Source organism: Eptatretus burgeri, chromosome 12, assembly GCF_056783735.1.
Source record: "Eptatretus burgeri isolate ZD-2024b chromosome 12, Ebu_testis_v1, whole genome shotgun sequence".
NCBI classification, from domain to species: domain Eukaryota; kingdom Metazoa; phylum Chordata; class Myxini; order Myxiniformes; family Myxinidae; genus Eptatretus; species Eptatretus burgeri.
This window is the reverse complement of record NC_140972.1, coordinates 32,150,416-32,176,910: the sequence shown is the minus strand read 5'-3', so window position 1 is coordinate 32,176,910 and position 26,495 is coordinate 32,150,416. Positions and strand designations below refer to the sequence as shown.

The window sequence follows — 26,495 nt, the reverse complement described above, 5'->3', positions numbered from 1 at the left end:
AATAAAAACATCTCACTTCCACGTTAATAAAAACATCTCACTTCCACGTTAATAAAAACATCTCACTTCCACGTTAATAAAAACATCTCACTTCCACGTAATTAAAAACATCTCACTTCCACGTTCATAAAAACACCTCACCTCAACGTTATAAAAACACCTCACTTCCACGTTAATAAAAACACCTCACTTCCAAGTTATTAAAAACATCTCACTTCCACGTTTTTAAAAACATCTCATCTCCACGTTATTAAAAACATCTCACTTCCATGTTGTTAAAACACCTCAGTTCCATGTTAATAAAAACACCTCACCTCCACGTTAATAAAAACATCTCACTTCCACGTTATTAAAAACATCTCACTTCCATGTTAATAAAAACACCTCACCTCCACGTTATTAAAAACATCTCACTTCCACGTTATTAAAAACATCTCACTTCCACGTTAATAAAAACACCTCACTTCCACGTTAATAAAAACATCTCACTTCACGTTAATAAAAACACCTCAATTCCACGTTAATAAAAACATCTCACTTCCACGTTATTAAAAACATCTCACTTCCACGTTAATAAAAACATCTCACTTCCACGTTAATAAAAACACCTCACTTCCACCTTAATAAAAACACCTCACCTCCACGTTAATAAAAACATCTCACTTCCACGTTAATAAAAACATCTCACTTCCACGTTAATAAAAACATCTCACTTCCACGTTAATAAAAACATCTCACTTCCACGTTAATAAAAACATCTCACTTCCACGTTAATAAAAACATCTCACTTCCACGTTAATAAAAAACATCTCACTTCCACGTTCATAAAAACACCTCACCTCAACGTTATAAAAACACCTCACTTCCACGTTAATAAAAACACCTCACTTCCAAGTTATTAAAAACATCTCACTTCCACGTTTTTAAAAACATCTCATCTCCACGTTATTAAAAACATCTCACTTCCATGTTGTTAAAACACCTCAGTTCCATGTTAATAAAAACACCTCACCTCCACGTTAATAAAAACATCTCACTTCCACGTTAAGAAAAACACCTCACTTCCACCTTAATAAAAACACCTCACCTCCACGTTAATAAAAACATCTCACTTCCACGCTAATAAAAACATCTCACTTCCACGTTAATAAAAACATCTCACTTCCACGTTAATAAAAACATCTCACTTCCACGTTAATAAAAACATCTCACTTCCACGTAATTAAAAACATCTCACTTCCACGTTCATAAAAACACCTCACCTCAACGTTATAAAAACACCTCACTTCCACGTTAATAAAAACACCTCACTTCCAAGTTATTAAAAACATCTCACTTCCACGTTTTTAAAAACATCTCATCTCCACGTTATTAAAAACATCTCACTTCCATGTTGTTAAAACACCTCAGTTCCATGTTAATAAAAACACCTCACCTCCACGTTAATAAAAACATCTCACTTCCACGTTATTAAAAACATCTCACTTCCACGTTAATAAAAACACCTCACTTCCACGTTAATAAAAACATCTCACTTCACGTTAATAAAAACACCTCAATTCCACGTTAATAAAAACATCTCACTTCCACGTTATTAAAAACATCTCACTTCCACGTTAATAAAAACATCTCACTTCCACGTTAATAAAAACACCTCACTTCCACCTTAATAAAAACACCTCACCTCCACGTTAATAAAAACATCTCACTTCCACGTTAATAAAAACATCTCACTTCCACGTTAATAAAAACATCTCACTTCCACGTTAATAAAAACATCTCACTTCCACGTTAATAAAAACATCTCACTTCCACGTTAATAAAAACATCTCACTTCCACGTTAATAAAAAACATCTCACTTCCACGTTCATAAAAACACCTCACCTCAACGTTATAAAAACACCTCACTTCCACGTTAATAAAAACACCTCACTTCCAAGTTATTAAAAACATCTCACTTCCACGTTTTTAAAAACATCTCATCTCCACGTTATTAAAAACATCTCACTTCCATGTTGTTAAAACACCTCAGTTCCATGTTAATAAAAACACCTCACCTCCACGTTAATAAAAACATCTCACTTCCACGTTAAGAAAAACACCTCACTTCCACCTTAATAAAAACACCTCACCTCCACGTTAATAAAAACATCTCACTTCCACGCTAATAAAAACATCTCACTTCCACGTTAATAAAAACATCTCACTTCCACGTTAATAAAAACATCTCACTTCCACGTTAATAAAAACATCTCACTTCCACGTAATTAAAAACATCTCACTTCCACGTTCATAAAAACACCTCACCTCAACGTTATAAAAACACCTCACTTCCACGTTAATAAAAACACCTCACTTCCAAGTTATTAAAAACATCTCACTTCCACGTTTTTAAAAACATCTCATCTCCACGTTATTAAAAACATCTCACTTCCATGTTGTTAAAACACCTCAGTTCCATGTTAGTAAAAACACCTCACCTCCACGTTAATAAAAACATCTCACTTCCACGTTATTAAAAACATCTCACTTCCATGTTAATAAAAACATCTCACTTCCACGTTCATAAAAACACCTCACCTCAACGTTATAAAAACACCTCACTTCCACGTTAATAAAAACACCTCACATCCAAGTTATTAAAAACATCTCACTTCCACGTTTTTAAAAACATCTCATCTCCACGTTATTAAAAACATCTCACTTCCATGTTGTTAAAACACCTCAGTTCCATGTTAATAAAAACACCTCGCCTCCACGTTAATAAAAACACCTCACCTCCACGTTAATAAAAACACCTCACTTCCACCTTATTTAAAACACCTCACTTCCACATTAATAAAAACACCTGACCACCACGTTTTTAAAAACACCTCACTGACGTTAATAAAACCACATCACCTCCACGTTAATAAAAACACCTCACTTCCACGTTAATAAAACACCTCACTTCCACGTTAATAAAAACACCTCACACCCACGTTAATAAAAACACCTCACCACCACATTAATAAAAACACCTCACCTCCACGTTAAAAAAACCTCGCCTCCACGTTAATAAAAACACCTCACCTCCACGTTAATAAAAACACCTCACTTCCACCTTATTTAAAACACCTCACTTCCACATTAATAAAAACACCTGACCACCACGTTTTTAAAAACACCTCACTGACGTTAATAAAACCACATCACCTCCACGTTAATAAAAACACCTCACCTCCACGTTAAAAAAACCTCACTTCCACGTTAATAAAAACACCTCACCTCCACGTTAATAAAACCACATCACCTCCACGTTAATAAAAACACCTCACCTCCACGTTAAAAAAACCTCACTTCCACGTTAATAAAAACACCTCACCTCCACGTTATTAAAAACATCTCAGTTCCACGTCATTAAAAACATCTCACTTCCACATTATTAAAAACATCTCACTTCCACGTTCATAAAAATATCTCACTTCCACGTTAATAAAAACATCTCACTTCACGTTAATAAAAACATCTCACTTCCACGTTAATAAAAACACCTCACTTCCACGTTAATAAAAACATCTCACTTCACGTTAATAAAAACACCTCAATTCCACGTTAATAAAAACACCTCACTTCCACGTTAATAAAACACCTCACTTCCACGTTGATAAAAACACCTCACACCCACGTTAATAAAAACACCTCACCACCACATTAATAAAAACACCTCACCTCCACGTTAAAAAAACCTCACTTCCACGTTAATAAAAACACCTCACCTCCACGTTATTAAAAACATCTCAGTTCCACGTTATTAAAAACATCTCACTTCCACATTATTAAAAACATCTCACTTCCATGTTAATAAAAACACCTCACCTCCACGTTATTAAAAACATCTCACTTCCACGTTATTAAAAACATCTCACTTCCACGTTAATAAAAACACCTCACTTCCACGTTAATAAAAACATCTCACTTCACGTTAATAAAAACACCTCAATTCCACGTTAATAAAAACATCTCACTTCCACGTTATTAAAAACATCTCACTTCCACGTTAATAAAAACATCTCACTTCCACGTTAATAAAAACACCTCACTTCCACCTTAATAAAAACACCTCACCTCCACGTTAATAAAAACATCTCACTTCCACGTTAATAAAAACATCTCACTTCCACGTTAATAAAAACATCTCACTTCCACGTTAATAAAAACATCTCACTTCCACGTTAATAAAAACATCTCACTTCCACGTTAATAAAAACATCTCACTTCCACGTTAATAAAAAACATCTCACTTCCACGTTCATAAAAACACCTCACCTCAACGTTATAAAAACACCTCACTTCCACGTTAATAAAAACACCTCACTTCCAAGTTATTAAAAACATCTCACTTCCACGTTTTTAAAAACAGCTCATCTCACGTTATTAAAAACATCTCACTTCCATGTTGTTAAAACACCTCAGTTCCATGTTAATAAAAACACCTCACCTCACGTTAATAAAAACATCTCACTTCCACGTTAAGAAAAACACCTCACTTCCCACCTTAATAAAAACACCTCACCTCCCACGTTAATAAAAACATCTCACTTCCACGCTAATAAAAACATCTCACTTCCACGTTAATAAAAACATCTCACTTCCACGTTAATAAAAACATCTCACTTCCACGTTAATAAAAACATCTCACTTCCACGTAATTAAAAACATCTCACTTCCACGTTCATAAAAACACCTCACCTCAACGTTATAAAAACACCTCACTTCCACGTTAATAAAAACACCTCACTTCCAAGTTATTAAAAACATCTCACTTCCACGTTTTTAAAAACATCTCATCTCCACGTTATTAAAAACATCTCACTTCCATGTTGTTAAAACACCTCAGTTCCATGTTAATAAAAACACCTCACCTCCACGTTAATAAAAACATCTCACTTCCACGTTATTAAAAACATCTCACTTCCACGTTAATAAAAACACCTCACTTCCACGTTAATAAAAACATCTCACTTCACGTTAATAAAAACACCTCAATTCCACGTTAATAAAAACATCTCACTTCCACGTTATTAAAAACATCTCACTTCCACGTTAATAAAAACATCTCACTTCCACGTTAATAAAAACACCTCACTTCCACCTTAATAAAAACACCTCACCTCCACGTTAATAAAAACATCTCACTTCCACGTTAATAAAAACATCTCACTTCCACGTTAATAAAAACATCTCACTTCCACGTTAATAAAAACATCTCACTTCCACGTTAATAAAAACATCTCACTTCCACGTTAATAAAAACATCTCACTTCCACGTTAATAAAAAACATCTCACTTCCACGTTCATAAAAACACCTCACCTCAACGTTATAAAAACACCTCACTTCCACGTTAATAAAAACACCTCACTTCCAAGTTATTAAAAACATCTCACTTCCACGTTTTTAAAAACATCTCATCTCCACGTTATTAAAAACATCTCACTTCCATGTTGTTAAAACACCTCAGTTCCATGTTAATAAAAACACCTCACCTCCACGTTAATAAAAACATCTCACTTCCACGTTAAGAAAAACACCTCACTTCCACCTTAATAAAAACACCTCACCTCCACGTTAATAAAAACATCTCACTTCCACGCTAATAAAAACATCTCACTTCCACGTTAATAAAAACATCTCACTTCCACGTTAATAAAAACATCTCACTTCCACGTTAATAAAAACATCTCACTTCCACGTAATTAAAAACATCTCACTTCCACGTTCATAAAAACACCTCACCTCAACGTTATAAAAACACCTCACTTCCACGTTAATAAAAACACCTCACTTCCAAGTTATTAAAAACATCTCACTTCCACGTTTTTAAAAACATCTCATCTCCACGTTATTAAAAACATCTCACTTCCATGTTGTTAAAACACCTCAGTTCCATGTTAGTAAAAACACCTCACCTCCACGTTAATAAAAACATCTCACTTCCACGTTATTAAAAACATCTCACTTCCATGTTAATAAAAACATCTCACTTCCACGTTCATAAAAACACCTCACCTCAACGTTATAAAAACACCTCACTTCCACGTTAATAAAAACACCTCACATCCAAGTTATTAAAAACATCTCACTTCCACGTTTTTAAAAACATCTCATCTCCACGTTATTAAAAACATCTCACTTCCATGTTGTTAAAACACCTCAGTTCCATGTTAATAAAAACACCTCGCCTCCACGTTAATAAAAACACCTCACCTCCACGTTAATAAAAACACCTCACTTCCACCTTATTTAAAACACCTCACTTCCACATTAATAAAAACACCTGACCACCACGTTTTTAAAAACACCTCACTGACGTTAATAAAACCACATCACCTCCACGTTAATAAAAACACCTCACTTCCACGTTAATAAAACACCTCACTTCCACGTTAATAAAAACACCTCACACCCACGTTAATAAAAACACCCCACCACCACATTAATAAAAACACCTCACCTCCACGTTAAAAAAACCTCACTTCCACGTTAATAAAAACACCTCACCTCCACGTTATTAAAAACATCTCACTTCCACATTATTAAAAACATCTCACTTCCACGTTCATAAAAATATCTCACTTCCACGTTAATAAAAACACCTCACCTCCACGTTAAGAAAACACCTCACCTCCACGTTAATAAAAACACCTCACTCCACGTTAATAAAATCATCTCACATCCACGTTATTAAAAACATCTCACTTCCATGTTAATAAAAACACCTCACTTCCACGTTATGAAAAACACCTCACTTCCACGTTTTTAAAAACATCTCACTTCCACGTTGTTAAAAACACCTCACTTCCACGTTAATAAAAACACCTCACCTCCATGTCAATAAAAACACCTCACTTCCATGTTATTAAAAACATCTCACTTCCACGTTAATAAAAACACCTCACATCCACATTATGAAAAACACCTCACTTCAACGTTTTTAAAAACACCTCACTTCCACGTTATTAAAAACACCTCACTTCCATGTTAATAAAAACACCTCACTTCCATGTTAATAAAAACACCTCACTTCCACGTTAATAAAAACATCTCACTTCACGTTAATAAAAACACCTCAATTCCACGTTAATAAAAACATCTCACTTCCACGTTCATAAAAATATCTCACTTCCACGTTAATAAAAACACCTCACTTCCACCTTAATAAAAACACCTCACCTCCACGTTAATAAAAACATCTCACTTCCACGTCAATAAAAACATCTCACTTCCTCGTTAATAAAAACATCTCACTTCCACGTTAATAAAAACATCTCACTTCCACGTAATTAAAAACATCTCACTTCCATGTTAATAAAAACACCTCACCTCCACGTTATTAAAAACATCTCACTTCCATGTTAATAAAAACATCTCACTTCCACGTTATTAAAAACATCTGACTTCCACGTTAATAAAAACATCTCACTTCCACGTTAATAAAAACATCTCACTTCCACGTTAATAAAAACATCTCACTTCCACGTAATTAAAAACATTACACTTCCACGTTCATAAAAACACCTCACCTCAACGTTATAAAAACACCTCACTTCCACGTTAATAAAAACACCTCACTTCCAAGTTATTAAAAACATCTCACTTCCACGTTTTTAAAAACATCTCATCTCCACGTTATTAAAAACATCTCACTTCCATGTTGTTAAAACACCTCAGTTCCATGTTAATAAAAACACCTCACCTCCACGTTAATAAAAACATCTCACTTCCACGTTAATAAAAACACCTCACTTCCACCTTAATAAAAACACCTCACCTCCACGTTAATAAAAACATCTCACTTCCACGTTAATAAAAACATCTCACTTCCACGTTAATAAAAACATCTCACTTCCACGTTAATAAAAACATGTCACTTCCACGTTAATAAAAACATCTCACCTCCACGTAATTAAAAACATCTCACTTCCACGTTCATAAAAACACCTCACCTCAACGTTATAAAAACACCTCACTTCCACGTTAATAAAAACACCTCACTTCCAAGTTATTAAAAACATCTCACTTCCACGTTTTTAAAAACATCTCATCTCCACGTTATTAAAAACATCTCACTTCCATGTTGTTAAAACACCTCAGTTCCATGTTAATAAAAACACCTCACCTCCACGTTAATAAAAACATCTCACTTCCACGTTATTAAAAACATCTCACTTCCATGTTAATAAAACATCTCACTTCCATGTTCATAAAAACACCTCACCTCAACGTTATAAAAACACCTCACTTCCACGTTAATAAAAACACCTCACATCCAAGTTATTAAAAACATCTCACTTCCACGTTTTTAAAAACATCTCATCTCCACGTTATTAAAAACATCTCACTTCCATGTTGTTAAAACACCTCAGTTCCATGTTAATAAAAACACCTCACCTCCACGTTAATAAAAACATCTCACTTCCACGTTATTAAAAACATCTCACTTCCATGTTAATAAAAACACCTCACCTCCACATTAATAAAAACTCCTCACCTCAATGTTATAAAACACCTCACTTCCACGTTCATAAAACACCTCACCTCCACGTTAATAAAACACCTCACCTCCACGTTAATAAAACACCTCACTTCCACGTTCATAAAACACCTCACCTCAACGTTATAAAAACACCTCGCCTCCACGTTAATAAAAACACCTCACCTCCACGTTAATAAAAACACCTCACTTCCACCTTATTTAAAACACCTCACTTCCACATTAATAAAAACACCTCACCACCACGTTTTTAAAAACACCTCACTGACACGTTAATAAAACCACATCACCTCCACGTTAATAAAAACATCTCACTTCCACGTTATTAAAAACATCTCACTTCCATGTTAATAAAAACACCTCACCTCCACATTAATAAAAACTCCTCACCTCAATGTTATAAAACACCTCACTTCCACGTTCATAAAACACCTCACCTCCACGTTAATAAAACACCTCACCTCCACGTTAATAAAACACCTCACTTCCACGTTCATAAAACACCTCACCTCAACGTTATAAAAACACCTCGCCTCCACGTTAATAAAAACACCTCACCTCCACGTTAATAAAAACACCTCACTTCCACCTTATTTAAAACACCTCACTTCCACATTAATAAAAACACCTCACCACCACGTTTTTAAAAACACCTCACTGACACGTTAATAAAACCACATCACCTCCACGTTAATAAAAACACCTCACTTCCACGTTAATAAAACACCTCACTTCCACGTTAATAAAAACACCTCACACCCACGTTAATAAAAACACCTCACCACCACATTAATAAAAACACCTCACCTCCACGTTAAAAAAAACCTCACTTCCACGTTAATAAAACACCTCACCTCCACGTTATTAAAAACACCTCAGTTCCACGTTATTAAAAACATCTCACTTCCACATTATTAAAAACATCTCACTTCCACGTTCATAAAAATATCTCACTTCCACGTTAATAAAAACACCTCACCTCCACGTTAAGAAAACATCTCACTTCACGTTAATAAAAACACCTCAATTCCACGTTAATAAAAACACCTCACTCCCACGTTAAAAAAAAACATCTCACTTCCACGTTAATAAAAACACCTCACCTTCACGTTAATAAAAACTCCTCACCTCAACGTTATAAAAACACCTCACTTCCACGTTCATAAAAACACCTCACCTCCACGTTAATAAAACACCTCACTTCCACGTTCATAAAACACCTCACCTCAACGTTATAAAAACACCTCGCCTCCATGTTAATAAAAGCACCTCACCACCACGTTTTTAAAAACACCTCACTGACACGTTAATAAAAACACCTCACCACCACGTTTTGAAAAACACCACACTGACACGTTAATAAAAACTCCTCATTGACACGTTAATAAAAACAACTCACCTACACGTTAATAAAAACACCTCACTTCCACGTTAATAAAAACACCTCACCACCAAGTTAATAAAACACCTCACTTCCACGTTAATAAAAACATCTCACTTCCACGTTAATAAAAACACCTCAACTCCACGTTAATAAAAACACCTCACCACCACGTTATTAAAAACACCTCACTTCCACGTTAATAAAAACACCACACTGACACGTTAATAAAAGCACCTCACCACCAGGTTTTTAAAAACACCTCACTGACACGTTCATAAAAACACCTCACCACCACATTTTTAAAAACACCTCACCTCCACGTCAATAAAAACACCTCACCTCCACTTTAATAAAAACACCTCACCTCCACGTTAAAAACCTCACTTCCACGTTAATAAAAACACCTCACTTCCACGTTATTAAAAACACCTCACTTCCACGTTAATAAAAACACCTCACTTCCACGTTATTAAAAACACCTCACTTCCATGTTAATAAAAACACCACACTTCCACTTTATTAAAAACACCTCACTTCCATGTTAATAAAAACACCTCACTTCCACGTTAATAAAAACACCTCACTTCCACGTTAATAAAAACACCTCACCACCACGTTAAAAAAAAACATCTCACCTCCACATTATTAAAAACACCTCACTGCCACGTTATTAAAAACACCTCACTTCCATGTTAATAAAAACACCTCATTTCCACGTTAATAAAAACACCTCACTTCCACGTTAATAAAAAACCTCACTTCCACGTTAATAAAAACATCTCACTTCACGTTAATAAAAACACCTCAATTCCACGTTAATAAAAACACCTCACTTCCACGTTAAAAAAAACATCTCACTTCCACGTTAATAAAAACTCCTCACCTCAACGTTATAAAAACACCTCACTTCCACGTTCATAAAAACACCTCACCTCCACGTTAATAAAAAAACCTCACTTCCACGTTCATAAAACACCTCACCTCAACGTTATAAAAACACCTCGCCTCCATGTTAATAAAAACACCTCACCACCACGTTTTTAAAAACACCTCACTTCCACGTTAATAAAAACTCCTCACCTCAACGTTATAAAAACACCTCACTTCCACGTTCATAAAAACACCTCACCTCCACGTTAATAAAAACACCTCACTTCCACGTTCATAAAACACCTCACCTCAACGTTATAAAAACACCTCGCCTTCATGTTAATAAAAACACCTCACCACCACGTTTTTAAAAACACCACACTGACACGTTAATAAAAACTCCTCATTGACACGTTAATAAAAACACCTCACCACCATGTTTTTAAAAACACCACACTGACACGTTAATAAAAACTCCTCACTGACATGTTCATAAAAACACCTCACTTCCACGTTAATAAAACCACATCACTTCCACGTTAATAAAAACACCTCACCTCCACGTTAATAAAAACACCTCACCTCCACATTAATAAAAACACCTCACTTCCACGTTAATAAAAACACCTCACTTCCACGTTAATAAAAACACCTCACCTCCACGTTAATAAAAACTCCTCACCTCAACGTTATAAAAACACCTCACTGACACATTAATAAAAACACCTCACCTCCACGTTAATAAAACACCTCACTTCCACGTTCATAAAACACCTCACCTCAACGTTATAAAAACACCTCGCCTCCATGTTAATAAAAACACCTCACTTCCACGTTAATAAAAACATCTCACTTCCACGTTAATAAAATCACCTCAACTCCACGTTAATAAAAACACCTCACTACCACGTTATTAAAAACACCTCACTTCCACGTTAATAAAAACACCTCACCATCACGTTTTTAAAAACACCTCACTGACACGTTCATAAAAACACCTCACCACCACATTTTTAAAAACACCTCACCTCCACGTTAATAAAAACACCTCACCTCCACGTTAAAAAAACCTCACTTCCACGTTAATAAAAACACCTCACTTCCACGTTATTAAAAACATCTCACTTCCACGTTATTAAAAACACCTCACTTCCACGTTAATAAAAACACCTCACTTCCACGTAATAAAAACACCTCACCATCACGTTTTTAAAAACACCTCACTGACACGTTCACAAAAACACCTCACCACCACATTTTTAAAAACACCTCACCTCCACGTTAATAAAAACACCTCACCTCCACGTTAATAAAAACACCTCACCTCCACGTTAAAAAACCTCACTTCCACGTTAATAAAAACACCTCACTTCCACTTTATTAAAAACACCTCACTTCCACGTTATTAAAAACACCTCACTTCCACGTTAATAAAAACACCTCACTTCCACGTTATTAAAAACACCTCACTTCCACGTTATTAAAAACACCTCACTTCCACGTTATTAAAAACACCTCACTTCCACGTTAATAAAAACACCTCACTTCCACGTAATAAAAACACCTCACTTCCACGTTAATAAAAACACCTCACTTCCACGTTTATAAAAACACCTCACTTCCACGTTAATAAAAACACATCACTTCCACGTTATTAAAAACTCCTCACTTCCAAGTTAATAAAAACACGTCACTTCCACGTTAATAAAAACACCTCACCACCACGTTATTAAAAACACCTCACCACCACGACTCCAGAGCAGTCAGGCTTTACACCAAAGAGGTCAACGATTGACCGTATCCTTGCACATCGTGTCCTCACCGAATGCAGACGAGAGTTTCGGCAGGGGCTGCTTGCAGCCTATGTTGATCTCTGTAAAGCGTTCGATTCAGTGAATCGGGATGTCCTCTGGAGGATTCCTGGTCTTCGTGGGGTGCCACCAAAACTGATCGAACTGATGTCTGAACTCTACTCTGGTACTGAGAGTGCTGTGAAGTGTGGTGGTACCATCTCTGACTTATTTCCAGTTGTTACTGGAGTTCCTCAGGGATGTGTACTTGCCCCCACACTTTTCAGCACTTGTATGGACTGGATTCTAGGGAGGATGTCGGAGAGATCAAGTTGCGGTGCGTCATTTGGGAATGTCAAGATCTCGGACCTTGACTTTGCAGATGATGCAGTCATCTTTGCGGAGACTTTAGACATCCTCTTGGCGGCCCTCGAGGTGCTGAATGAGGAGTCGGAGCCGTTGGATTACGGGTTTCTTGGGTCAAAACTAAGATCCAGGCTTTCGGTGACATCTTGGATGCTGCTGTCCTGTCTGTGTCTGTTTGTGGTGAGGATGTTGAGGTCGTGGAGAGATTCACTTACCTTGGCAGTGATATTCATGTCTCTGCTGGCTGCGAGTCAGAGATCAATAGACGTCTGGGTCGGGCCTGGGGAGTCATGGATTCACTGGATCATGGGGTGTGGCGCTGCCGGTACCTGTGCGGGAGGACGAAAGTCCGAGTCTTCAGGTCCTTGGTACTTCCAGTCTTGCTCTATGGGTGCGAGACCTGGACTCTGACCAAGGATCTGAGACGGAGACTTAATTCCTTTGGTACCAGGTCTCTTCGGAGAATCCTTTGCTATCGCTGGTCGGATTTTGTGTCCAACGAGCGGTTGCTGAGAGAGACTCGGATGAGATTTGTTACCTGCATAGTCCATGAGCATTAGTTGCGGCTGTATGGACATGTGGCTCGTTTTCCTGACTCTGATCCTGCTCACCAGATTCTCTCAGCGAGGGAGTCTCATGAGTGGAGGAGGCCAGTGGGTCGACCAATTGCCTCATGGTTGCAACAGGTTGACCATCATCTCAAGGAGATGGGGATGGGCCTGAGTAGGGTAAGAATACTGATTCTGGCTCACTTTTCCCCATGTAAATGAATGGGGGATTTTCAGCGATTCATATTTTTTTTCCCTAAAAATAAATCCCCTTTTTATCCCAAGGTATATTTATTTGTCTCCCCTTTTAACCTGGAGGTTGAACCTCATTGAATTGAACACCTGGGGGTTGAACAGCTCACTCATTGAACCTATAAAGATTTGTTCATTCTCAAATTCCTTCAATAGTTTAATTTTCTTTGCACAATAATCCCCATCTAAAATATTGACAAACAAAACATTTGAATCTTTATATTTTTTAAGATACCCCATTTGTGCCATTACGAAATGATAAACTTCTCTTAATGCTCTTGTTTGACCACCTCCTGAGCCACAGGTTATTTTTTGTTAAGCCCCGCCCACTTTTGTTAAGCCCCGCCCACTTTCCACAAGGTATTCAATAAGCCACGCCCACTTTTCTTTAAGCCCCGCCCACTTTTCTTTAAGCCCCGCCCACTTTTGCTAAGCCCCGCCCACTTTTCATGAGGTATTTTTTCTAAGCCACGCCCACTTTTCCTAAGCCCCGCCCACTTTTGCTAAGCTCCGCCCACTTTTCATAAGGTATTTTTTCTAAGCCACGCACACTTTTCCTAAGCTCCGCCTACTTTTGCTAAGCCCCGCCCACTCTTACATCATTTCCAGTTCATCTCTGACTCACAAAGAAATCACTAGAAAATTACAGGATGTTATGGTTTTGAAAAATTTCCCAATGAAGGCTTGCCTAGGCTTGCCCAGGGAATTTCCAAAGGAAACCACACCCACCAGTCTTTCTCTATAAAAGCTTCAAACCCAGGCTCCATTTTAAACATTTGTTTTTGCTGGCAATGGTGTTCTGTGTGCTTGTCTCGAACTCTCTGTCTTCTATGGAACTAAACCTTCAAGTTGATGAACTGGATTCAAACCTCTTATCTATTGAGGTAAGATTTTTTATTTTCCTATTTTCAAACTTTGATTGAAGCATACTCATTTAATAATTAAATAACTTAATTAATACATTATTATTTTCTCTCACAGGAAATTGTATCTGAAATACAAAATGAAAATACTGCTTTTGCTACAACTTGGGGGGAAATTGTTGGCTTGGTTGAAGACCTTGAGTGGGATGACTTTGGTGTTCCTTGGAACTCTCTGTCTTGTATGGAACTAAACCTTCAAGTTGATGAACTGGATTCAAACCTCTTATCTATTGAGGTAAGATTTTTTATTTTCCTATTTTCAAACTTTGATTGAAGCATACTCATTTAATAATTAAATAACTTAATTAATACATTATTATTTTCTCTCACAGGAAATTGTGTCTGAAATACGAAATGAAAATACTGCTTTTGCTACAACTTGGGGCGAAATTGTTGGCTTAGTTGAAGACCTTATGAGCGACCAAGACCCACAGAACGAGTTCGTCCTTGATGACCCAACCAAAGAGTTATACCTTGGAGACCAGCAAAATCCTGAAAAAGAGTTTTACAGCAATAGTACTCATTGTGAGTTATCAAGACAATACCCACTGAACAAGTTATACCTTGATGAGCCAGAATACAAGTTTTACCTTGGAGACTCACAAATTTTGAAAAAATCAAGAAATGAGTTCTGCCTTGATGGTTTAAATAACTACCTTGGAGACTCAGGAAAAGGGTTCTGCCAAGATGGTTCTAAATATGGGGCCTACCTTGGAGACTCACAAATTTTGAAAAAATCAAGAAATGAGTTCTGCCTTGATGGTTTAAATAACTACCTTGGAGACTCAGGAAAAGGGTTCTGCCAAGATGGTTCTAAATATGGGGCCTACCTTGGAGACTCACAAATTTTGAAAAAATCAAGAAATGAGTTCTGCCTTGATGGTTTAAATAACTACCTTGGAGACTCAGGAAAAGGGTTCTGCCAAGATGGTTCTAAATATGGGGCCTACCTTGGAGACTCACAAATTTTGAAAAAATCAGTAAATGAGTTCTGCCTTGATGGTTTAAATAACTACCTTGGAGACTCAGGAAAAGGGTTCTGCCAAGATGGTTCTAAATATGGGGCCTACCTTGGAGACTCACAAATTTTGAAAAATCAGTAAATGAGTTCTGCCTTGATGGTTTAAATAACTACCTTGGAGACTCAGGAAAAGGGTTCTGCCAAGATGGTTCTAAATATGGGGCCTACCTTGGAGACTCACAAATTTTGAAAAAATCAGTAAATGAGTTCTGCCTTGATGGTTTAAATAACTACCTTGGAGACTCAGGAAAAGGGTTCTGCCAAGATGGTTCTAAATATGGGTCCTACCTTGGAGACTCACAAATTTTGAAAAAATCAGTAAATGAGTTATCCTTAAGAGACTTTGTAAGTTGCTTTTACTTTGAATACTTGAAATGTGGGTTCTGGATTGATAACTCACAATGTGATACATATCTTGGAAACTCAACGGGAATGTGGTTATACCTTGAAGACTTGGAAAGTTGGGTTTATGTTGGACACTTGAAACTTTTTTGGGGGCTTTTATTTATTTATTTATTTATTTATTATTATTATTATTTTATTTATTTATATTTTGGAGACTTTTGGAGTTGCTATCACTCTTTGGGATCTAAACCTATCGATGTAGTTCTTTGTCGGATGGTGCTTGATGGGAGCAAGATCAAGAAAGTTCTGGGAAGAAAGTGCAGGCTTACTCCCCTTTTACGTCATCAAACCTGAAAGCCTTAAAAGACAGAATTGGAAGAAGAGAAAAAAACAAAAAATATACATTGTTCGTTCTGGGAAGAAAGTGCAGGCTTACTCCCCCTTTCTACGTCATCAAACCTGAAAGCCTTAAAAGACAGAATTGGAAGAAGAAAAAAAACGTAAAAATATATATATATAGGTGGAAATCTCATTTTGAAAAAGACATTGTGTTGGGCGAGGATTGAGTTGGGGTTGAGATTTTGAATGTGAGGGTTGGGGTTGAGATTTTGAATGTGAGGGTTGGGACACACACACATACACATCAACAAACAAAAGTTAAGCCTTGACTATTCAGTTGAGGATTCTGTGTTTGGGGTTCACAGATGTAAGAACGTCCACCCCTTGACACACATTATATACTGTTATACACCTCGGACTTGGCCCTCGAGTGTCCACAACGGTGTATAGTAGGAGGGAGTGAAGCGCCAACCTATTGCTCCCATTGCACACACACACACACACACAAACAAAAGTTAAGCCTTGACTATTCAGTTGAGGATTCTGTGTTTGGGGTTCACAGATGTAAGAACGTCCACCCCTTGACACACATTATATACTGTTATACACCTCGGACTTGGCCCTCGAGTGTCCACAAAGGTGTATTATCTGCTTAGTTTTGTCTTTTGTAATTCCTGTGAATAAAATGAACCTAAAATCTCTTCCCCTTCCAAATCATATATTTTATAAGTCCAAGGAACTGTATCTATTACATCAACAATTTTAAAAAGTTCTTTCGTCCATCGTTCAGTAAAACCCTTTTCAAAATGAGATTTCCACCTATATATTCTTACGATATCACCAACTTTGAACTTAGGTTTTCTGACATTAATCTCTTTTTCATATTTTAATTTTGTAAATGTTTCTGATGGCTTCATATTCGTTGACGTGTGAATCGTGTCATTATACTTATCCACAATATCCTGAATAAAAGATGACCATTGTTGTGAACCGAGTTGTGTGAATTTTTTATATAGTCTCTCTTTTAAGGTACGATTAAAACGTTCAACAACAACTGCCTTCCCTTCATTAAAGGTACTGTATAATGTAATACTGTTATTTTTTAGAAAATTCATAAATGTCTTGTTATAAAACTCTCTACCCTCATCAGTCCACAATTTCTTAGGTTTTCTCTTACTTTTATTAAATATCTGTTGAAAAGCTAACATAAGAGTATTACCTGTTTTGTTTTTTAAAGGGACAACCCACGCATATCTACTCCTCAAATCAATAACGGTTAAAGCATACTTGTACCCCTTATCATTATTGAGTTCAATCAAATCAGCAGACCAGATATAATCAACTTCCTTGGAATAAACTTTCCTTCTCTGAAACTTTGTGAATATTGGTTTATGTAATTCATCAGCTAATTGCTCTTCAGTCTTAATGGCATCATTAGAGCCTATAAGTTTTTTGAATTTCCAAGTCCAAGTTTCAATTTAGCACTAATCATCTTCTTCACGATGAACCTATCAACTTTTTCTCTCAAGGTTGGATTTTGTATCAGAGACAAATTATACAACATTTCTCTATCGGCTTCATGCTTTTCTTCCAACGTTGTGGTATTCCCATAATCAATATCGTGTCTCATGCACACTTCATCAACTCTATTGATTGGTTTACTCCAGGATTTAGGATTGTCTGCCTCATCTAATCTTTTATCCAAGTTTGTGCCTGGACCACAGAAAGAATAACCTGGAAGATGTAATTCCCCTGGTATTCCAGTAGTTGTAAATTTACTTCCTGATAAAAACTTTTGTATATCTCCTCCGAGTTTGTGTTTGGAGATAAATTGATTTTTTTGAACCACACACCGAACATATACCTTTTTGTATAACCCTGTTATTTTTACTTTTAATATATGAAATATTTTTAGTATTAGTTTTCTTTTTACATTTGAGACAATAACTCATTTATTTATGAGAAAAATTCCTGCAGAGTGCAAAAACCTTTTTAGTTTCCAACATGCACATTTGAATCTTAATTTTTAAAACATAAAGAATCCTAAGAAATGCCTTCACTCTCTCCTCCATTTATTTAAGAAAAAACTTGAATTAAAATGAATAGCTTGACGATGTCAATAGTCTTGAAGAAAATATTGCAAATAGACTTGTCAATTCTTTGTTTTCCTCCTCGGTGGGTTGAGTTATTTTCTGTAATACCACCAATCTTTTTTGAATCTCACTGGTTTCCATATTTTGATATTTATTCATTCTCTCTCTTTCCTCCCTCTCTCTCTTCTCCTTTTCCTCCTTCTCTTTCTTCTCCCTCTCTCTCTTCTCCCTCTCCTCCTTCTCTCTCTTCTCTCTTTCCTCCTTCTCTTTCTTCTCCCTCTCCTCCTTCTCTCTCTTCTCTCTTTCCTCCTTCTCTTTCTTCTCCCTCTCCTCCTTCTCCTTTTCATCCTCTTCCCTCTCTTCTTCAACTCCTTCCTCATCCCTTACTATCCTTGAATCGTTTACACCCCATAGAATATTATACATATACTCATCAGGATTTCTTGTTATTCCTGTATCCAAAATAATTTTTTTTACAACAGGAAACCAATAAAATTTCTTTTGAATTTCTAAAAGAGCCTTACCTTTTCTTAACCTTATAATTTTTTCATTATTTAACATTCTAATTAAATCTAAAGTTGTCGGTTTATCAACATCAGCATAATGCCAATCTTTTATTGAAAATACCTCATTCTTATGTTGTAGAACATATTTATTAAAATATCGAATACCCTTTTCTTGAAGGTATGCTTGGACACAGAAATGATAATTTTCTTGAAGCCTTCTTGCTGTCATTTATGTATTAGAAATATATGTTAGAATAATATTATGGCACGAAACACCTCCCCATCTTCCCATAGTTAAATCATTTTGTATTTCCTTACTTATTATATATAATCCTGTTTTTTCTGTTTTCATGAGATAAACAAGGGAAAAACCATTATTATATTTACCCTTATTAAATTCTTTTATTTGTTGTTTACTAATCGTAGCCCCACAAAACTCATTCTCAATACCAAGTGGATAATATTCTTCCTTACGAGACTGATTGAATTGTTCCAGGTCTTCGAGGTTAATTTTAAATGACCAATTATACCCTAAATCATTCATATCATACCCCCATTGTTCTATTCTCATACAAACGATACGCCCTTCTTTATAAAAATTTATTTTAATTCGAACTGTGAATTCTGTATGACCTGGAGATAATATCAACACTTCTGTATCTTTGGAATACACAGCCGTTTTATTTAAGTATATATATTGTGATAAATCGTTTAATCTCACCAAGTCATTCGCGTCAGTCGGGCTTGGATAATTTTTTAATTTATAAGCATTTTTCATGTTAATATTTTTGTTTATATTATATTTATGTCGTTCAGCCTGTGCCTTTGTGTAATAATTTGATAAATCAATATCCAGTTCTTGAGATACACCAAAGATAGAACCATCTTTACCAACATAAGTCATTTATATTAGATTAAAAATAATATCATAAAATTTTTTATTTTTGTTGAGTTGAAATAACACATATAGACATAATTGACCACAACACTTGGAATTTAATTCTTGGACTTGAAATGTTTGATAAACACCATTCTGTAAGAATTTTATGACTTCAACAGGTGGTGGAAGACCAAAACTATCAAAATAATATTTGTCTTGACTATTAAAAATACAAACCCAATGAGAACCGTTCCCATCATTATCTTCTAAGTTCATAATAATATTCTTTGTATGTTTCGACACATTTGTTAATTCATCTCTCATACAAATAACCACATTATGAATTTTTAATTTCTTACAATATTTGGCAAGTTGTAAATTTGATGTTGTATTCTTTCCAAATTATTTCAACCACTCATCAATGCTCATTTATTTATTAGAAAGATATAATCCATTACCTCTTTTCGTTAATTTTACACCTGCTTGTGCTATAGAAGAAAGCATATCTCCAACTAACAATCTCGCTTTATCAGGCAGACCTTCAAGTTTTTCAGCAAAATCTACAATTACACCACTTCCACTAATTTGTTTCTCCAACTCTTTGTTATGTCTTTCCAATTCTTTTTGAGCCTGGAGTTGAGCCTTCCTTTCGTTGGCAGTTTTGACCGCTGTTGAAATACCACCCGTCAATGCTCCAACCGCACTTAAACCAGCAAATAAAGGAATTAGAAATGGGAGAAATCCTCCACTCGTCTCTCTTATTGAATATTTTTTCAACATTGGTTTTGTCATTTTAATTTTAAGTGAGCCAGTGTCATTCAAGATTTTAACCTGTTCTCTTGTGAGCAAAACATCAATTCTTACTGCTCCTTTTCTCTGAATTGTATTAACGTTAATCGTACAAGGCTTTTGATTTTGAACACAAGATGATAGTTTATGAAGATTGATTTGATTAACATATACCCCAGTTGGTACTTTGCCACTCATTTATTTAACAAAAAATTATGTGAGACTAATCATCACACCATTATCTGTATTAATCTGCAATTCTGTTTCTTCCAAAAGCAAACAATATGTATCAACTTCTTCACTCTCTCCTCTTTCAATGTATAGGGAAGTATCCACTCGATTAGACTTTATAGTTTCTTTTTGAGCGCTCAGGTCAAACGTATAGATTGTATACAAACTTTTAAATGCTGTCATATCCAAAATAGGTTCTTTATTTCCATTACTTTCACACACCTTTTGGTAAGACTTGTATGCTTCAGCAAAATCATTTTTTCCCAATTAATTTCCAATCTATCTCGTGGATAAAATGTTCCATCTAGAGAAACGCGAAGTTGTTTCACCTTAGCATTATCACTCAATGCATTATTCTTATCAGTCGCAGTATCACCATCTGGCTTTTTAAAAATCATCCACAGATATCGTGGCTTTCCTTCCAGAACACCCAAATTCCACGTGTAAGTAGTTTGATTGAGTTTAACGTGTTGACATCTTCTTTTGAGGTATGATACACTGAGTGGTTTCTTTGAGTTAAGTCTTCGATTCAACATCTCTTCTGTTTTAAGATTAGGAGTATATTCACTGATATACCAACTCATCTCCTCAATTACAAATTTATTCTGATCACCAAAAGCATTACCAACACCAAAAAGCAATCTATTTTCATTATCATTCCTTTGTAGTTGAAATCTAATTTTAAGACCATACAGAACTTTATCATAATCACAAAATCCAAATATACCTTTAAGAGGAACTGCCACAGTAAAACTATTTTCTGCTTTTGTATCATCATTATACATTCCTTTCCTTTGAATATATCCAGGGTCTGTGTTTGTTCCCGTTGACATATCAGGAATAAAACCTTCGACAGACCCCTTTCCCATTCTATCACTGAAAGTATAGAGTGTAAATTTCATCATTTCAGATACAGCAGAGACATAATCAACCGCTTCAACTTCTTGTGTTCCAATATACAATCGCACACTATCAAACATTTTCCAGAAGAAATCATTTACAAGTGTAGCGTTTGTGTTATTCCCAGCCTTAGTGAATTTAAATTTACACAACAAGAAACTTTCGGAGAGATTCAAATAGGTTTGTTGATTATTTATTTCAAAACTTTTTGTACCATTTGTATTCCAGTCTGTTCCAGTTATTGCATTTACCTTGAAGTAATCTTCTTTTTTAGTGGAGTTTGAGATAATAATAGTATCATCTAAATCATAGATACTATCAATTGCTTCCATACTTGTATTTATTTAGGAAAAAAGATGTTAAAACTTTTGAAACCCTGATCCAAGTATTTGAATTATTTTCTGTCGTTCTTGGGGGGACAACTGAGTTTTACCTTTCTTAATTTCTTTTATTGCTTGTAATTTATGAGATTCTTTCTGAGCATCTTTTATACTCTTTACAGCACCTGCTACATTTCCCACAGCAGAAGCAGTTGAACCAATTAGGTCTTTATGTTTAAGAATAGTTGAACCAATACCCATGAGAGTATCAATTATCCCATCTCCTCTAAATTGATGTCCAACACCCCTTTGTCTCTTAGGTTTATAGTATCCTCTACCAAGATACATACCTTCACCCTTGTAGTACGGGGAAAGGAACATCCCATCCCCTGTAATTATTTTATATTTTCCCAACTCGTGCTTCCTCACAATAACCATCGTATTTATTTATTGAAAAACTTCACGTAGGTGAATTCTGATGGATATAACTTCTCCATTAAAAGAAATCACACGATTATCTTGGTCGGTTATCCTAAAATTTACTCTGTGTATGGTTTTTCCTGACACAGGTAGATAAACCAAATTTTTAGGTTCCATATTGAATTTATAACCAATTGGGGTTGAGTATGCGCTGAATGAAAATATTGTATTTGTTTTTAATCCATCATTATAAGCACCATCAATCAAATCACAGTGAATTAACACCGAATTTATTCCTGAGGATATTTGAATGACATTATCACTGTAAAACGTCCCATTAGTTTCAATCTTTTTTGAGGAGAAACCTAATAACTCTCTAAATGAATTATCAATTGTGAAATCAACCTTGTAGTTATTTTTAACTTTAATCGTTGATTTTGAAGTATGTTTTTGAATGTTTATAACAATATTTTTTGGTTCATCACCCTGTTCTTTCATAAGACGAGCAATTTCGGAAGATATTTGAGAAATCTCGTATGCTCCGGTGAGACTGTTATCGTTTTGTATCCACTTCCCGGATTATAACTAAACTTGTCATTTTTCTCGGTTATATTAAATAAGGTATTATAAGTCTCCATGGACAATAAAGATGCCTCATATTCTTTTGTTGTGTCAAGTTGTAGTGGGTATGGGAATGAAGATGTGTGGTCGCTTGTTGTGAAATTAAAACTCAGGATTGTGCTTCTCATCTTATTTAATATGAGATAAAATGTCTTTATATTGAGATTTATTAATTATTTTCATGTTCATCAACTGGTCTAAAATGGCTGATGCTTCATTAAAACAATTGTTATTTCCAGCCTTCTTACTGCCGAACAACAATAACAGTCTATTAACTAATTGCGATGGGTCATTTGGAAGAAAACTAATACCTGAACCAAGGATACTTAAAGCCTGAATAATGTGTTTCTCCTTCTCATTCTTCCTACTTTTACCAGAAAGAATAACCTTATAATTTAGAGTGTTCAGCAAATCAATATATACTCTATCATCATTATTTTCCATATCCAATGGTTTATCAATATACTTTGATTCATCCCTCACAGTTGAACCTTGTCTTCCATCTTTTGTGAGAAGAAACATTAATCTCGGAGTTAGTTTAACAGGGGTTGAGCAGAACTTAAGAACCTTAATTCATCATTAAATATCAATACCTTTTCTTGAACAAGATGAAATATTGCTGGTTGTTCTGTTGGAATGAGTCCTGCTTTGGTTTTTGAATCCGCTGAATATTCATTGTTTTGAACAGCATTCACAATATAATCAGGGGGTTGATTAATCTCTTCCAGTTGTTGAAATAAACCTTCATCATCATATTCTAATTCTCCTAAATGCTCTAATTCTTCCTCCGTCATTTGACTGAAATCTTTTAACATTTGAAGCTTTCTAGGAGTATATTCTACTGTGGGAACTGTGGAAACATCTTTCATTTTTTCTTGGGAAGTTTTTAAAAGTGGTTTAAAAAATTTCTCTTGTTTTTTTTCAAATGCTTCTTCGCCCGTTAGTTTCTGTCTGCGTTTCTTCTTTATGTCTTCCTGTTGTTTTACAACTTTTGAAACCAACTCTTGATGTTCCTTAAATCTTCTTGCTCTTTCTTTTGTATCCATTTATTTATTGTAAAATATCATTTAATGAATTGTAAAGATCAACAGGGAAATTTTCCTTTTCTTCATCATTCAAGTAGATGTGTTCAAATAAATCCTTTTCTTTAAATATTTCATCAAATTCTTTATTAACATTAATGCGAGTTGTAATTTCTTCTTCACTAATCCTTGCATCTCTGCTTTTCATACGTTTGCGTTGAGTTTCTTCATCAACATCAAAACCGAATGATAAAATCTTCACTCCGCTCAGATATTTAATAATTTGTCTCGTTCCTTCTGGATTAGTTTCTAATATCCCAACACCACCAGATTTTAGTTTCTTTAACTCACTCTTACAATGTGAATATTTTGTTGTACCAAGAGAAACCTCCTCAAATATTTGTCCTTCATTCCTCAATCGCATATGTTCCTCCACTGAAATATAGTGATAATCTTCACCTTTTACTTCTCCAGGTCTTATTGCTCGAGTTGTTGTTGATACAATGCGTATCACGGGGTGTTTTTTAAGTAAATTTACAATATTCTCATTTGTACTACACAAGAACCTTGATTTATGAAAGTTTTTTCCAGAAGCAGATTTACCCACAAGATTTATAATAATAGTTGTCATTTATATATGTAATTGTTTATAAAACAAAAAATATATCCCTTAATATCTCATCTTGTTTCACAACAATATATTTATATTTTTCAGTCGTGTGCTTCATATAATCCTCAAATTTCTTTTTACTACATAATGTAGAACAATTATCTCTCCAAAAATTATTGATATCTATTGAATTTAACTTGAATAAAATAAAAGTATTAGCATTGTTTCTGATGGAACGACGAGGAAGTTGAAAGTACGATTGACTAAGATAAATACAATTACAAGAAGAATGTCTCCCTCTTGTGTAGTAGCTGTCCATTACCGTTTGGTTTCTCTCATTAACACAATCATCAAAGATAACGAGGTTCTTTTTTGATTTATCCAAATCTTGGGGAGACGGTATATCATCCGTATTATCACTAAGAATACAAGTTATAAGATTTGATTTCTTTTTACATCTCTGTGTATCACAAAATAGTTGAATTATATCTTCAATGTTATAATCATTTAGGTTTTTTGACGTTTAAATAAACCTATTATATCTTCTTTTTGAAGACCAGCATTAAAACCTTGTGAGAGTAGTTGATACTCTGGTTGAAAACTCGACTTTGTGAAAATTATTAAATTATCATAATCTAAAAAGTTGGGAGTGAGGAGCATTTTTAAAAGTAAGCAGGTTTTTCCACATCCACTTGAACCAACTATGAGACATCTTAATGAATTTGGGAGATTTTTATGGTTGTTAAATTTTATCTTATTTTCCCAAATAGGTAAAAAATCATTCATTTATATATTTGAAAAACAGGTTATTTAATTTATTATTGGCTTTTTTAGAAACTCTATATTTTATCCTAAGTTCAGGTTTAATTTCAAGATAATCCATTATTTTATTTATACAATATCTTGTGTTGATATTTCCCTGAAAATTACATCCATGAATAATATACAACAACAATCCTTTGAACATTTCTCTTATACGTTCAGTTTCTTCCCTTGTAAGGAAAGGTGTGTTATCATCCTCATACTTTACATTCATTTCTCTAATCAATCTTGTAAAGTAATTCATTTTTGGTGTAAATCTAAAAGAATTATTTTCCTTTTTATATTTTTTATTATCATTAATTAGAAGATAATCACAGAATATACATTGTTTATAGGCTTTTGACTCTGTGTTTAATCCCCGTCTTTCACACGCAGGACAATTCTCAAATTTGTCATATGGAGAATCAGGAAAGTCTAGCATATTTATAAAGTAAAACTTTACTTAAACTGAAATTCATCTATACTTTCAGTTGTATATTACCATCGATATCGATATACTTTTTTTCATTATCAGATTCAACGACAACATTTTTTATATTAAAGGTAATTTTAAAATTATCGTTAACTACTATTGAACGAAATGTCATTTCACCTGATATATTAACATCCTTTATTTCATCAGGATTTACATCTTTAGGGTTGTTGAAAAAAATACAAATTTCTCCTTGCATATTACAGATGGTCTTATCTTTTCTTTCTAAAGCTTCATCCATAAGGTTTTTGTTCTTTGATTCTTTTTCTTGTTTCATTGCTTTTTCTAGTTTTGAATATATTACTAGAAGGAGAGGAGAAACTTTTGTTAGAGATACTTTAATTGATGTTCTACCAGGTATACTAAAAGCCCTTCCACTGAAGGAAATTGAAGAACTCATATTATTTACCATAATAGTTTTTATCCAATAGTTGT

At 34.9% G+C, this 26,495-nt stretch overlaps 1 protein-coding gene and 1 long non-coding RNA gene across 2 annotated transcripts in view; one reads left to right on the top strand and one right to left on the bottom strand.

Moving 5' to 3' along the window:
* LOC147015364 (zinc finger protein basonuclin-2-like) overlaps positions 1 to 26,495 on the bottom strand; it is a 326,203-nt gene that overhangs the window by 204,778 nt on the left and 94,930 nt on the right. The gene's annotated exons all lie outside the window — the stretch shown is intronic.
* On the top strand, positions 14,312 to 15,285 carry LOC147015365 (uncharacterized). Its single transcript, XR_015050110.1, has 3 exons — positions 14,312 to 14,630; positions 14,728 to 14,904; positions 15,002 to 15,285. It is a non-coding gene; the product is annotated as an uncharacterized LOC147015365 (long non-coding RNA).